This window comes from Chamaea fasciata, unplaced genomic scaffold (assembly GCF_029207755.1).
Source record: "Chamaea fasciata isolate MVZ Bird 193981 ecotype frontalis unplaced genomic scaffold, bChaFas1.0.hap1 SCAF_5, whole genome shotgun sequence".
Taxonomy (NCBI): domain Eukaryota; kingdom Metazoa; phylum Chordata; class Aves; order Passeriformes; family Sylviidae; genus Chamaea; species Chamaea fasciata.
This window is the reverse complement of record NW_027094090.1, coordinates 48,875,764-48,890,872: the sequence shown is the minus strand read 5'-3', so window position 1 is coordinate 48,890,872 and position 15,109 is coordinate 48,875,764.

The following is a 15,109-nucleotide window of genomic DNA, read 5'->3' as shown; positions in this document are numbered from 1 at the left end:
TCCCGGGGGCCGGGAAGCTGCCTACCACCCCAGCAGTAATCTGGTTTGGGAAAGGACGCTTGTAAGCGGGAGACAGCGCTTGAACAAAAATAAAGATCACCTGAATATTATCCTTAACAGCCAGAAAGGTCACGACGTGGAGGTCCATTGGGGGGCGGGGTGGGGGGGGGGGGGGGGGGGGGGGAGGGGAGAGAGGTGGGTAAGAGATGGGGAAGGGGAGGGGAAGGAGGGGGGTGGCAACGCACAAACCCCCACGGTTTTAACTGTTTGACTGCCGTAAAAAATGAAATAACATGAAGAAACTGGAGACTAACGAGACGGACAGACCCCCACGCGCGAGGACTGCCCAGCTGCCCGAGCCCCCGCCCGCCCTTCACAACGAGGGAAGGCGGCGGAGGGACTCGAGGAAGGGAGGATGTGGAAAGCAAATAACACCTTCAGCAAGCGCCGCACACGCCGGGGTCACACACACACCCGCCCCTGCCGCCGCTTACCTGTGCGGGCCGGCGGCCCTCAGGGTCCCATGGCAGCCCCGCCCAGCCCCGTCCCGTCCCGTCCCGTCCCGCGGCGGGCACAGGAGCTCCCGAGTCTTTGTTGCGCGGAGGGGAACGGGAGCGGGTCCTGTCAGCTCATGTGACGCGGCGGGCTCGGTCTCCGCTGCCCCTCCTCGCTGCTCTCCCCTGCCCGCCCTCCGCCGGCGCTCAGCGCAGGCCCCGCAGCCGGGCGCGGGTCTCAGGCCCGGCTGGTACTGGCGGAGCGGCGGCGGCGGGGGAGGAGAAGCCGGCGGCGGGGCCGGGCTCGGAGGGCTGCTGCAGCGGAGCGCTGCCTGCCTGGAGCGGGAGGCGGCGGGGCCGGGCGGGCGCAGCCCTGCGGGCCGTCCTGCCCCCGCGCCAGAGCCCCGCTCTGGGAGTGGTAACGCGGAGCCCCGAGCAGGGGTTTTGTTCCCCTCCCGAGGCTGCTGGCGGTGCGTTTGGGGCCCTGATGCACAGGCCCGGGCCTGCCGCAGCAGTCAGGAAAGTAAATAAAAATGTAATTATGTGCTTTCTAGTTGGAGCTCGCAATGAAAGAGAGGACAACCTCTCGTTTTCTCGAGAAGAAATCTGAGAAATAGCAGCCTGGATCGGATCAGCATCCTGCCTTTGAGAGTTCCGAACAGATGAACCCTAGTAGTCGGCTACAAGAAACAGACCATGACGCTGCCCCGGAAGACTCCCCCCATGACCATGACAATGACTATGATCCTGTGGTCAGGCATTTCCCAATAGCCGGGATCTTCATATTTGACAGCTCCCAAAGGATTTCTTTTTTTAAATACAATCAAGACTTTTGGTTTTGAACCATTTGAAATTTTTGTGTCTGCTCTATCATGCAGCAAGCATGCAACTTCCTTCTTCAGAGAGCATTTAGTCGTCGCCTTTTGTTTGCCAAACTCTAAGTAGCGGGCAGAGAGAGATTACTTTCCTGCAGGTCTTTAAAACCTCAATATGACATTTTCCTTCACAATCCAAGACTGAAAAACACCACCACAAAGCCAGGCCTTGTAGAGGAAACACAGGTGACATTTCTATCAAAAATGCAGACAGCTCAGAAAATCTTGGATTCCCACATCAAATACCACCACCAATTCAAAGAGCAGCTTCCCTGTCACCCCAAGATTGCTCTTCCATGGACATCAGCTTCCTAGACACCACAGCTGACATTAAAAACGGCATGCCACAAACCAGCACACACACGAGAACCTACAGATCATCGAACTTGCTCTATAAAGCAGATGCAATAAAAGCAGCAGCCATTCACAACACAACAAAAAGGCTGTGAGATTCAGCCAGTCCTGCAGATACTGTTACACCCACTTTAAGGGGAACACCTGTGATCTGTTTTATACACAAAGGTCGCTCTTCCATAAAATAGATACAAATTTACTACAGCAAACCCAGCAATTTTAGAAAATAACTTTTCAAGGAATTAAGGTTTATTTAGTGCTCATCGAATGCTAACAAAATTAAGAGGGACTGGCAAAGCCTCTAACACCATTAGCTTTCTGCCAATCTGTTTCTCTGCTTTTATTTTAGTCTCTGCTGTAGCATTCTCCCCTGCAACCACGTGCTCCTCCATGGAGTATGATAATACTCCATGCTAAAATCCACACATAAAATAATCACTTAAACTACTGGCTCTGAAAGGGTGCTTTTTTCCCCATGTCTCTCCTAATCTTCAGGGTCTCCCTTTTGCAACTCATTACAGGAAGCATATCCACAGATGCAAACATAAGAAATAGAACCAGATACCACCAGAGCATCAAATATGAAATACATCAGTACCACTCCACCAACAGCAGAATCAATACCCTTCCTCCCATAGCAAATCTGCTAAAATTCTTTCTTCCTGCATTTACTTGTCCCAGATCTCTACAGTTCATCACTTGATCCAGCACATTAGATACCCCCCCAGAAACCATGTGAATGAAACTAAATAATTGCTGTCTTACAACAAGCACATACAGTTAGCCAGTAAAGGACATTAGGACAGTATTTGTCAGACAACAACTGTTACATGGGGTCATAGGTTGGAAGCAGACACACAACTCACCAAGGATTCATCAACAAACAGCATGGTTTATTGTTTCCAACCTTCTTTTGTAGGGGGTTCAAATTTCCTGGGCTTCGACAGCTGATTGGTTGTGATCTCTGCACCACCCAGCTCCCTGACCAGTGACATGCCTGCATTCTGGATTGGACAGGGTTGCCTGGGGGTCTCCTGTTTAGGTTTGAATCCAACCTATCCTTGCCTTATCCAGGGACTTGTTTTACTTCTAGGCTGGTTGAGTTTGGGGGTCTGATATGGCCACATTTATCTGGAAGCTACAGACCAGCTGCAGCCATAAGAATGCCTCCTTTTTTGTTTTATTAAAAAATGCAAAGTGTTCTCTGTTATCCTACCTGCAAAGGCCGTTTTGCAGACAGGATGACAAGGGACAGCATGGGCCTAGTTTGAAATGGTGATTTCCACCCAACTTGACCAAATCTAGCTCCCTTAGCCAGCAATGTGTCCTGTGTACCACCAGAACTGCAACACTCACATCCAGGAGCTGTCAGACCAGATCACAATCCTTCAGACTAACATGCCACAGGTTAGCTGCTTATAGTTACAAATTACAACTTAACACTAAAAACAAGAAACCATTCAACTTTTTGCACTGTGAGAAAAACCAACTAACAGAAGAAACAATTTGTAAACAGAAAAAAAAATTTGTAAACAAAAAAATCCTTAAATAAACAGTCATTTCAAGAGTCCCAGATTTTCATGAGGTAGGTGCACAAGTTGTTTCACTCATTGTTCCACACACGGCTCCACGAGGTCTGTTGAAGAGCTGTCAGGAGGATGCTGCTTGTGGTCCCGGGCAGAACGTAGGGCAGGACGGACACACCTAGCCGGTACCCAATGCATTCTGGTGTCTGTGGAATCACAAGTGTATCCCCGTCCCCAGATCCCAGATCCCATGGACCTTCTCACCTGCTGATGATAAGGTCTCTCACCATTACCTTGGATTTGATTGACTGGGCCTCACCGGATGATTGTAATGATAAAAAGTGATTTTAAATGACTGGGTTCTGGGACTTTTCTAATACTGTCAAATGATTTAATGTATGGATAGCTTTAGCAGCCCTGCTCTGTGGGGTCTCAGCACACATTCCCCTCTTCTGTTTTTCAAGTATACGTTTTAAAGTGCCATGTGCACACCCTACGATGGCTTGTCCTGTTGCTAAGCAGGAAATACCACTGTGGTGTGACACACCCCAGAGCTGTAGGAAATGTCTCTTTTTTTGTGAAATGTATGCAGGGCCATTGTCTATTTTGATGGTATGGGGAGTACCTAGAGTAGGAAAGGCTGATCACCAATGTGTGATGGTATCCCGACCTTTTTCTCCTGTGTGGACTGAAGCCCATATTGCTGATGAAAAGGTATCAATGGATACATGTACATATTTTAGACATCTGAATCCAGGGATGTGTGTGACATCAGTTTGCCAGACCTGCAAAGCACACAGTCCACTAGGGTTTACCCCCATCTGTAGTGGTGCAGTGTGGCCTTGGCAGTCAGCACAGATGTTAGCTATATTACGAGCCTCTGTGTTTGACAGCTGGAATTGTCACTGTAACGCTCGAACACCTTAATGGAAAAAATCATGTGATGCCTTTGCTTGCGCTAGCATGTCTGGCTGTGGTGCTGTCCAAGCAGAGCCTCCTAGCCAGTCTGCTCAAGCATTTCCCTCTGTAATGAAACCTGGTAAATTTATGTGACATCTGATGTGTAAGATGTAATAAGGGCAAGTTCTAACTTGAATGGTATGGCACAAAGTTTTTAGTAAGTTAAATAGTTGTGTGTTGTCAATTTCTTTTAATAGTGCTCAATCTAATATTTGTGTGATATCAGCATAGGCGGAGTCAGTCACAACATTTAGAGGAATGTGGGGAAAATGTTGGAAAGCCATAGCTACAGCACGCAGCTCTACTAACTGAGGTGATCCACTCTCATAGCCCTCCAATGTTTGCCACTCACCTTCCTCTTTCCACATTACAATGGCTTTTCCCATTTTCCCAGAACCATGGGTAAACACTGTAACACCTTTTAGGGGTTTCAGTGGTTTTAAAGACAGTGCAGTTTCCCCACTTAACTTCAGTAATTTATGGCTTCATAATGTTAAATAATGGTAAGTAAGTAAAGATGGTAAGTAATTTGACCAGAAAAATTTTGCAAGGCACTTTGCAAAGGTGTACCATTGACAAGACACCATTCAAATTGCTCTTTTGTCACAGGTATAATAATTTTGGAAGGTTCTCTAGCATTCCATTGTAAACACCTGTGATGACATTTGATAATTAATTGTGCCATCAGCTCAAAGATGGTAGGTGACATCTTTTTTGGTTGATGAGGTAAAAAATGTCCACTCTAGAATGTGCAAAGGATCGGGCCAGTGTGTATTCCACTGCCCAATAATACCAGTAAGATGAAGATTAACAATGAGAATAAACACAGTGATACACACCTCTGGGCATATCTGGTGGACTTGTCCATCGGTGATAGCTTGCTCTATTGTTTTGAGAGCAGCTTTTGCTTCTGGGGTTAATTTTCTGGGGGAAGTTAATTCAGGATCACCTTTTAGGAGGTTAAATACGGGTAATAGATAGGGTCTAAACCAGTTGATGGTATCCAAAAGTTTCTGTGCATCATTTAGAGTTTTAATTTTGCTTGAAAACTGAATTGTTTGTGGCTGCATCGTCTGGTTCATTGTTTTAAGCCTTATATATTTCCAAAGTGCTTGCTGCTGCACCTTCTCTGGTGCAGCCTGCAGCCCAAGTGTTTTTAAGGCTTGCAACAGGCTTGGGCAAATCTGTGAGAGTTCTTTTTTGGATTGGGTTGCTATCAAAATGTCATCCATGTAGTGGTAACAGTATGCCTCTAGAAGTTGTCCTCTCACCGATGGGAGTGCCTGTGCAATGTAAAATTGACAAATTGTGGGGCTGTTTTTTATGCCTTGGGGAAGTACCCTCCATTGATAACGTTGCACTGGTGCTGCATTATTAATGGAAGCCATTGTAAAAGCAAACTTTGGGATTTCGTCTGGGTGTAATGGAATAGTGAAAAAACAGTCTTTCAAGTCCACAATCAGAATGTCCCAGTTGGCAGATATCATGGTAGGAGATGCAACCAGGTTGCAAGGTGCCCATGTTCTCTATTACAGAATTGATTTTTCTCAGGTCATGGAGCAACCTCCATTTACCCAATTTCTTTTTTAAAACAAATACTGGGGTGTTCCAAGGGCTCATAGATGGTTCTATGTGCTCTTGAACTAGTTGTTCTTGTACTAGGGACTTTAGGGCATCTAGTTTCTCCTTTACAAGGGACCACTGTGGTACCTACCCAGGCTGAGTTTTAAGCCATTTTAGAGCTAATGTGGGATACTTTATGGCCTTTAACCCAGTGGCCCCTGTTAAAAATTCATACCCATCCGGACTCTCCATGCAGACAGAACATCCTTCCCCCATAGGTTAAGAGATGCAGCACTGATATTACGGTCAAATTGTAGCTGTTTGACCCTCAGGCTTTTGGGTCAACACAGGTTTGCTGTTCAAACAGCTCTGTGTGGTCATTCCAAGGCCAGCAACGGAGGATCCTGCAGGTGTGATAGGCCACAATGAAGGCCATGTGTTGGCAGAGATGATGGTGACATCTGCCCCTGTGTCAATCATCCCACTGACCTTTATCTGCAAAGGCTTTGCTTGAGGCATCATAACAGTACAAACAAACCATATTAGGTTTTTGGTCACCTACGACCTGAGTCCGGTACACCTGGAGCTCCCCCGCTGATCCAAAGCCTCGGTCTCCTTGCTCCTTAGAATCTGTTTTGGGGACAGAAGACTTAAAAGGGATGAGTTGAGCAACTTGGGTTTTGGCAGGGATAGTCACAGGTGGAGTAGGGGTTGACACCATGGTTTGTGTTTGTCCTGTAAAATCAGCATTTATGACACCGGGGTGCACAAAGATACCTTGCAGGGTAGCACTGGATCTCCCAATAAGGAGGGCACTCGGTCCTCTCCCAATGGGCCCCTGGGCCTTGAGAGGGATTTTATGTACCTTTAATGAGCTTATAGTTATTGGGATTGAGGTGGAAACATCCGTATCAGCTGAGCCTCTTGTCGTTTCTGTGAGCTGCTCACATAGGCTTGTACCAGAGGGCGGGAAAATGCTTGTGTGTGCATTTCCCCTTCATGCTTAGCTTCCCATTTCCCTGATTCCTGAGAAATCGTCCATTAACATGAAATTCAGACCTGCATGCCTTGGTCACATGTCCGGACCTTCCACATCAGTTGCAGCTTAAATTTACACTTCTCTGTCCTTGAGATGTCTCCTGTGGAATGGACTTATGGGGACAGTTCATTTTCATGTGGCCTTGTGAGCTGGTTTTGCATTGACTGACATTTGGTGATGAGAGAAGCCACCCACGGAAGTGATTTTTCTAAGAAAAACTGTAACAAAACCTAGTGGCTAGTTTTGAATACTGACACCTTGTTAGACCACTAGAAAGTTGAACATGCCTCTGTGAACACACGTTAAAAATCAAAAAAACCTTGGGGAAACTCTTTTTCCTTCTGGCCTGGGAAGAGGTAACAGGGTGCCGGCAGGGCTGGCTCTGCCCTGCTGCATGGCTCGCAGGCCTGGCAGGGCCGAGCTGGGCCCTGCCGCTGCTGTGGCACTGGCCAGACCGGGCTTAGCAGCTGCCAGACAAGGGGAGGGGAGGAGAGAAGGCCTCATCCCGGCTGGATTGGGCCCTAGCATCCTGCTGCTAAGCCACCTCCCACCCGGAAGTGCGGCCTGCTTGGCTGGCTGGGCCAGGCCCCAGCAGCTGCCACAGAAGCGGGGGGGACCCGAGCCGCTCGGCGTGCTGCAGCTGAGATCCTAGCCACTTCCCTTCTCTCCCCTCCAAGTGCAGCATTTAAAGAATTCTTCACCGTAAATAGCCTCAGACACTGCTACCGAGTCATCTTACCGTGGGGCTGTCCCAGCGCTGTGAGAGATGGATGATGGGGCTGAGACCAGGGGTGGCTCTGCCTCCGTGCAGAGTGGCCCCACAACTGAATGCAGCTAGAGCCCCCCAGAGCCTGGCACAGCCCAGCGCAGCCTGAATCTACCGCTGACCATCATGACCTCTGCAGGCCCTGGGCCAGATATTAACTCCTTGCACAGATAAAACTTGCAAAACACTGATCCCCTCTAAAGTGAGAGAAAAAGACGGAGTGGAGACACGTAGAGAGATAATATGAAGACATTAGGGTCAGTGAGGGAGGAGTCAAGTCCTAGATGGAAGGAGAAAGAGGAGATGCCTAGTCTTAGGCTGAAATTCTTTTGTAAGGCCATGGTGATGGACTGTGATATACTAAAATATCCCTTTGATTCGTGGAAAATATGTATGGGGAGATAAAGAGTGTTCAAATTGCAGATATGAGCAAATGCATTTGTGTTGAATCAAGTAAATTTTGAAGTAGCTGTGATCTCATGAGAAGTTTGAACAGAGAGAGAGATGAGATGAAGACCTGCCCCCAGGGAGAGAAAAAGAAGATCTCTGTTCCCAGAGATTAAGATGATCTTAAATATAGATGAAGAGAACCTTTGCTTTTGAACCGTTCATCCTTAAAATGGTACCCCATAAGTTTACATGGTCCATAAATGCAGCTGTGGGAAGGCTGCCTGGGATGGGAGGGACTTCACAATGCAGTTTGTGCTATTATTTGCTATTTACTATACACAAATGTATTTGCTATTTATTATACACAAACAAATATATTTGTGTATATTTAGGCTGCTATTTGTGAGAATTAAAGCCACAAGAGTACTGTATTTCTTGTGGAGCAGTTTCCATGGTATTGCAAAAGAGACTCCTCTCCCTGAGAGAACTGATGAAAGATTTTTTTTTTTAGAGGTGGTAAACTGACCTAAGTTCTAAGTTTTGTCTCTGCATGTTGTCAGTGAGAAAGAGAAGAAGCTTGTGGGGGAGGGAAAGTGTTTTGAAGGTTTTATTTTGATTCTTACTAATTATTTTTTTCCCTCTTGTAGTTTGGTTAATAAAGCTTTCTTTGTACCCTTTAAAGTTTGAGTCTGCTTTGCTTTTTCTCCTAGTCCTATCTCACTGCAGAAAAAGAGTAAATAATTCTAGTGGGCACTCAATCCACCTCATTATTTGGTGCATTGGCTGGGAATTAAAAAATTGGCAAACCAAAACCACTATGTCTTGTTGTCCACATTGTCTGAAGCAATGGGGTGTCAGTTTAACAGCAGCTGTAATAGAATTAGCTAATTAGAAATATTATCCATCTTATATGATCCAGTTCCAACCTTAGCACATGCAGTAATAATTTCCTGTAAGGATGGATTCTCTTTGGGTAATGCATCTATAATCTTTTTGCAGTCCTCTTTTGTGTTATCTCATGCTAGTTGCAGTATTAATTGGTTTCTTTCTTTGCTGTTCATTATTTGTTTTTCCATAGCATCCAGCAAAGGTTCTATGAACTGCATATATAATTTGTTGGGATTTTGTCTAATGCTTGAATATCTTTGGGTAGGTGCAGACATATTTGTAATTTTCATTAGAGCTTGCATTCTTTTGCTTGGGCTAGTATTGAGGGATTCAGGCGAGCCTGCATCTGGGGACTTTCTATGGGAGGAAGTCCCATAAGTTGAGAAACCCCTGCCCCAAAACATGGGTCCGGCTGTGAAGCTTCTGAGTTTAACAGTCCCTGTTAAACTGCTGAATCTTTCCAGGCTGCTTCAAGCATCATACATTGCACTGGAATACAGAGTAACTTTACAATTTGCCTCATGTCAAAGGGGGTTAATTCACTGGCAGTTATGAATTGAAGCATACTAGCAACTGCAGGCGACCCGGCCCCATGTTTAGCAGCTAATTGATGTAACTCGGAGAGGACTTGCCAATTGAAAGGGATGTGTTTATCTGGTCCATTCCTGTTACCTTGCTGAACTGGGATTGCTGCAACTGTCCCGGCGCCCTGACACAAGTTCTCTGATGATAGCAAAGACATGGGCACAGAAATTCACTCAGCCCTCACTATATCTCCACTTGCAACCGCCATTCACTTTACCTCTTTCCAAAAGCTGACTGGGTCGCAAGTGGGGATAGCCTCTGAGCAGAACAACGATAGGGCTGGAGCTGGTGCCAGCAGTGTTGTAGGGGATTATTCTCCAGGACTTGCAGCAGGGCAGTGACTCAGGTTTTCTCTGTGGGAGTCCTGTGTCTCCATCAGCAATGTGGTTCTTTGGGGCTGTTCAAGCCTTGGCTGCTGGCTTGATGGGGTCGTGCTGGCTGTGGGAGTGGAGCCAGGACTGGGAGAGCGGGAACAGGGTCCAGCACCATGGTGTTGGTGTTTCCTGGTCCTGGTGCACTTCTGGGTGTGACATTAGGATGACATCTGGGCATCTCTAGTGACCTGTCCCTGGGGCCCAGCCCCGAGTCGCAGCAGCAAGGGGGCGTGGCCAATGGAGGCAGGACCGTAGGCGTGGCTTCGGAGCCCAGCACTGCAGAGGCAGCCCGGGAGTTTCCATGGTGATGAGAGGTGTGCTTGGTGCTGGCAGCAAGGGGGCTGCGGGGGCCAACCAGCACTGTGGCATGGCCCCAGATAAAGCGTCTTGGGCACGGTGCAACCCCACTGCTTACTGCGGCCCCTCCGCTTGGCAGGATTGCAGAGTTTGGCATGGCTGCAGGGGCTGCACAAGGCTGTGGCACAGTTATAAAGCGCTCACCTGGCACAGAACAGCAGCATGGCGGGGCTCTGCCGCTTGCTGCCACTCCACTGCCTGCTGGGATTTCACGGCACGCCAGGCACCGCCACCACGTGCAGCTCCACCACCCACCTCCAATCCCCTGCCGGCTGGGATTTTGCCATGTGGCAGAGTTGTGCCACCTTCCTGGGCTCTGCCGTGACTGCAGCTCCACTGGCCACCATGGCACTGCCTCATGGTGCATCTTCACCGCCTGCTGGGATTCTGCTGCCCAGAAGGGCTGTGCCACCCGGCATCACAACTCCGCTGGGCACCGTGGCTCTGCCGCATGGTGGGATAACACAGTCCAGCATGGCAGGGTACGGCATTCATGGCAGAGCGCCCATTCAGTGCAGTGCAGCTGCAGCACGGGGCAGCGGTTTAGTTCACCTGCTTCTCCTGCACGCCCGGCATGGTGCCCATGCTTCCCGCTGCCTCATCTGGCACTCAGTCCTCACCACAGATCTCAGTTTTTATCTGCCTCAGTAAATCCAAAAGAAGTTTCCAGGGCTTTATTACTTTTAAGGCACTTTTGTCGCCTCTGGAGGCTGCTTGAATTATAAATCAGCAATTCCGCACTCAAGTATTCAAATCAAGCACAGCCGCTTTGGTTGTGTCCAACCCATGGTTCTCACCCCAGGTTAGCAAGGCTAACAGAGCCAGCTCTTCATAATTCATTCCCCATTCCTGTAGAAAGCAAGTCCATACCTGCATAGCTGGGTGTTCTTGTACCGAGATCCACCCACCCAAGTCTTTAGCGGGGGTTTTCTTCTACTTTTTCAGCTTTTCCATTTCTTTCTTAGGCTGCGTCTTGCCTTCTGGTTTTTTCAGCTTTTCACTTCTTTTTCCAGCTCTCTTTGCCTTTGTCTCCCCTGCTCTGTATGCAGAAATGGCTGCTGTCCTCACATCAGATTTTACCAGACAACAACTGTTACATGGGGTCATAGGTTGGAGATGGACACAGGACTCACCAAGGCTTCATCAACAAACAGCATGGTTTATTGTTTCGAACCTTCTTTTGTAGGGGGTTCAAATTTCCTGGGCTTCGACAGCTGATTGGTTGCGATCTCCGCACCACTCAGCTCCCTGACCAGTGACACGCCTGCATTCTGGATTGGACAGGGTTGGCTGGGGGGTCTCCTGTTTAGGTTTGAATCCAACCTATCCTTGCCTTATCCAGGGACTTGTTTTACTTCTAGGCTGGTTGAGTTTGGGGGTCTGATATGGCCACATTTATCTGGAAGCTACAGACCAGCTGCAGCTGTGACAAGCAACAACATGAACGCCTCAATCCTTACCCCAAAGGAGACCAAAACCTTCCCAAAAGCTAAAGCTTGGCATTAAAACTTATAATCCCTTGATACAAAAGCTATGGATTTAAGGGAGATATTGCCTGCCTAGCCTGTTACAGAGTCCCTGCTGACCTCTCCTTTGTCACCAGCACAAACAGCCCTTTTTCACTAGAGGTCCATGAGAAAACCAGCACCTGTCAGTCACTACTATTTACACCCCTTTCCACTTCATAGGTGCTCCGTTTTTTTTTTCTCAAGTAGTCCAATTGATTAAAATAATTAGATTAAACTAAGAGCAATTGCATCTAACCTGTAGTTAGCTTGAATATTGCTGCTTTCTGTCAGATCTGATAAAAAAGACCCTGAGCCCAATAGCTTGTGTGCTTTTACTACCTCTATCAGTTGATCTAATACAAGATACTACCTTTCACCACAAACCTGGCTTCCCTAGGATCTTTAGACTATCATGGCTACAATACCATTTTAATGTCTTGCCTCATATGATTCTTCCATATTCTCTTATCTATGAAGTAGAATATGATAAAATGTATTCCCTTCTGTATCAGTTCTTACACTGTTTTCATAAACATAATATCCAAGTACCTTCTCGGACTGCATTAGCTGATCTGACTACCATCTGTCATATGAAGGGTTTTCTCTTTTCTTTTCTTTTCTTTTCTTTTCTTTTCTTTTCTTTTCTTTTCTTTTCTTTTCTTTTCTTTTCTTTTCTTTTCTTTTCTTTTCTTTTCTTTTCTTTTCTTTTCTTTTCTTTTCTTTTCTTTTCTTTTCTTTTCTTTTCTTTTCTTTTCTTTTCTTTTCTTTTCTTTTCTCTCTTTCTCTCCCCTGCCCCCTGCCACCCCCGGAAGAAAATGATGCACAGAGCAAAGTTTTGGTTTCGTGATAGTTTCATCCCCTTTCCTCTGTTCATGTCACTCTGTTTTTATACCATAGAAAATGAGGTCAATGGCAGTTTATGTGATAGACTTTATTTCCCAAGGAAGCTAATTTCAGAGTCTTGTGCCACCCATAGAAAGTCTCCTGCACAAAGCAACATTTTACTATGTCATTCCCCAGCAGAGAATAGCTAATCCATATTCTTGACATTTGGGACAGAAACTTCCTAAGGAAAGAACAGCATTTTCCTTTCTCCAGAAAAAGTGTTTCAACCTGTGATCCTCAGTATGTGACGTTCAAACAGATTGTGGCAGATTATTAACATACAGGCCAGCGCTCTATACAGTTATAAATAGGAAAATCTGGAAACCAAAAGGAGTAACACGCCTTTTAATTGCTGAGGCAGATTATCATAGGGCAGCTTGGAAGGGAAATGGCGGAGACAGACTATTTCATGCTAAAAAAATAGAAGGAATTTACTTATGTGTAAGGAATCAGACTGCTGTTCCTCAAAGAGAAACCCTGAATGATCCCATGTGTCTACAGAGGCAGTAGGTACAACATACGAGCTACTGAAAGGCAGAAACTGAGGTGAGGAGAGGAATCATCTGTGCTTAAGCACTGAAAGCAGAAATGCCAGAAGACCTCAGGGAGACAGTAGACAGCAGATTTAATATGTTTTTGCAATGTGACATGGCAGCAAAAAAATCATGCAGTTAATTTAATCTGGGGTTGTAAAGGCAGAGACCTCTTCTCAGAGATACAGGCAATAGTCCTTTTTTTTTAATATAGTAGTGAGACTGCAGTTTGAAGACATGTTTAGTTCTGGACAACATGGTGCTAGCTAGATGTCAACAACTTGGAGGGAAATAAAAAAAGAGGAACATAAAAAGCTGGAAGGGATTACAGCATGTGTAGGTTGGCCAAAAAACAACTGTGAAGAGCATCACGGGAATTGCAGATGAGAACTTTAGGGACACAGAAGCACCAGGGAGCGAGAAAGACTGTTTAGGGTTGTCTGAGTGAGTATAAATGGTATAAAGTAAATGAAGTGAAGGAAACAATAATCTACAAGACTGCAAGATAGCATCCCACAGGAGCTCCCATCACCTGATTCACACAAGACTGTGGAGCAAAGCACACAAGAAATCACTAAAGAAACCCTGACTGCAGGAAAGGATTACATGAGTGTAACAAATATAGCTGGTCTATAGCTGCACAAATAATTTGGCTTAATAGATACCAGCTCAACCAGCCTAGCTCGAAGTAAACAAGTCCCTGGACACCACGAAGATAGGTCGGATTCCAACCCAGACAGAGGACCTCAGCCAACACCTTCGAAGGGGATACAGATACACCCATATCATTGGCCAGTGAGCTGGGCGGGGTTGAGACCCTTGACCAATCATGTCTGTAGGAGTGGGAAATTTGAAAGCCCTAAAAAAGGAGCTGCCAGACAATAAACATGGGTTATTGCTACAAAAACTCAGTGTGTTAATGTTGCGTCCCTGTCTCCGACTCCACAGTGACACATGAGGACAAAATGCCTTTGGGACCATTTAACTGCTCACTGATTGGGACATCTACAGAGCAATAGATTTCAGCCCAGTACATGGAAATCTCCCTTCTCCACACCATTGCTGGACGCACTTGTAGTCCAAAATAACCATGTAGATAACCATGGATGGAGTCTTGTATTCAGAGGGGCTGCGGGGGAGGGGGGGGAGGTCTATTGTCAGAATTTTCCCTTTTATCACTATGATTTCCTAGAGATGTCACTGGCTCAACCATTTGGAAAAAAACAGCAGTGATGTTTCAATATACACTCATTTGAATTACAGAGACCTTTGAGTAGATGTCTTGGACAGCACTAACCTCTTCTGAGGTCTGTGACAGATACAGCAGTTAATTAGAATGAAAGAAATCTTTAATATTCCGTAATTATGGAGATGAGACCAAGATAAGATGTAACATAGGAAAGCTGGCACCCATAACACCTTTACATCATATTGTGCCATCATATATTCTAGCCTGCCTGTCATACAGAAAAGGAGACCTGACAGTATAATATGTTGGTTCAAATCAAGTACTGATAACACCATGTCACTACTCAGGCCAGGTGTGCCACATACTCATTGCTGGGGGGAAGAAAAAAAGGGGGGAAAAAAAGGCCCAAACAATTTTATAAATGTTCTATTGGGAGATTGGGAGTCTGAATGTTTTGTTTTGTTGTTGTTTTTTTTTTTAATTTGGTCTATATTTTTTTTACCACCACCCTTTAGGGAGGCATGTGCAGTGATCATTATCAGTCCATCCATACACAAAGCACACAAAGGTATAGTCCCCCATAAGTGTTGGCCTTAAACTGTCTTTCTCTACACAGAAATGTCATGATCTTCATGAAGGAAACCTTTCTGTTAATTTATGTAAATGAAAAACATGGCCTAACACACACAAATATACAGCAAATGTAAGCGGACTAATATTTGACATAATCTTGTGGGGAATTGCTGAAGCATATGCTAAAATTAATTCATCACCACCCCTAGCTTATCACAAACCTGTGACTGTTTCGTTTGCACTCTGGTTA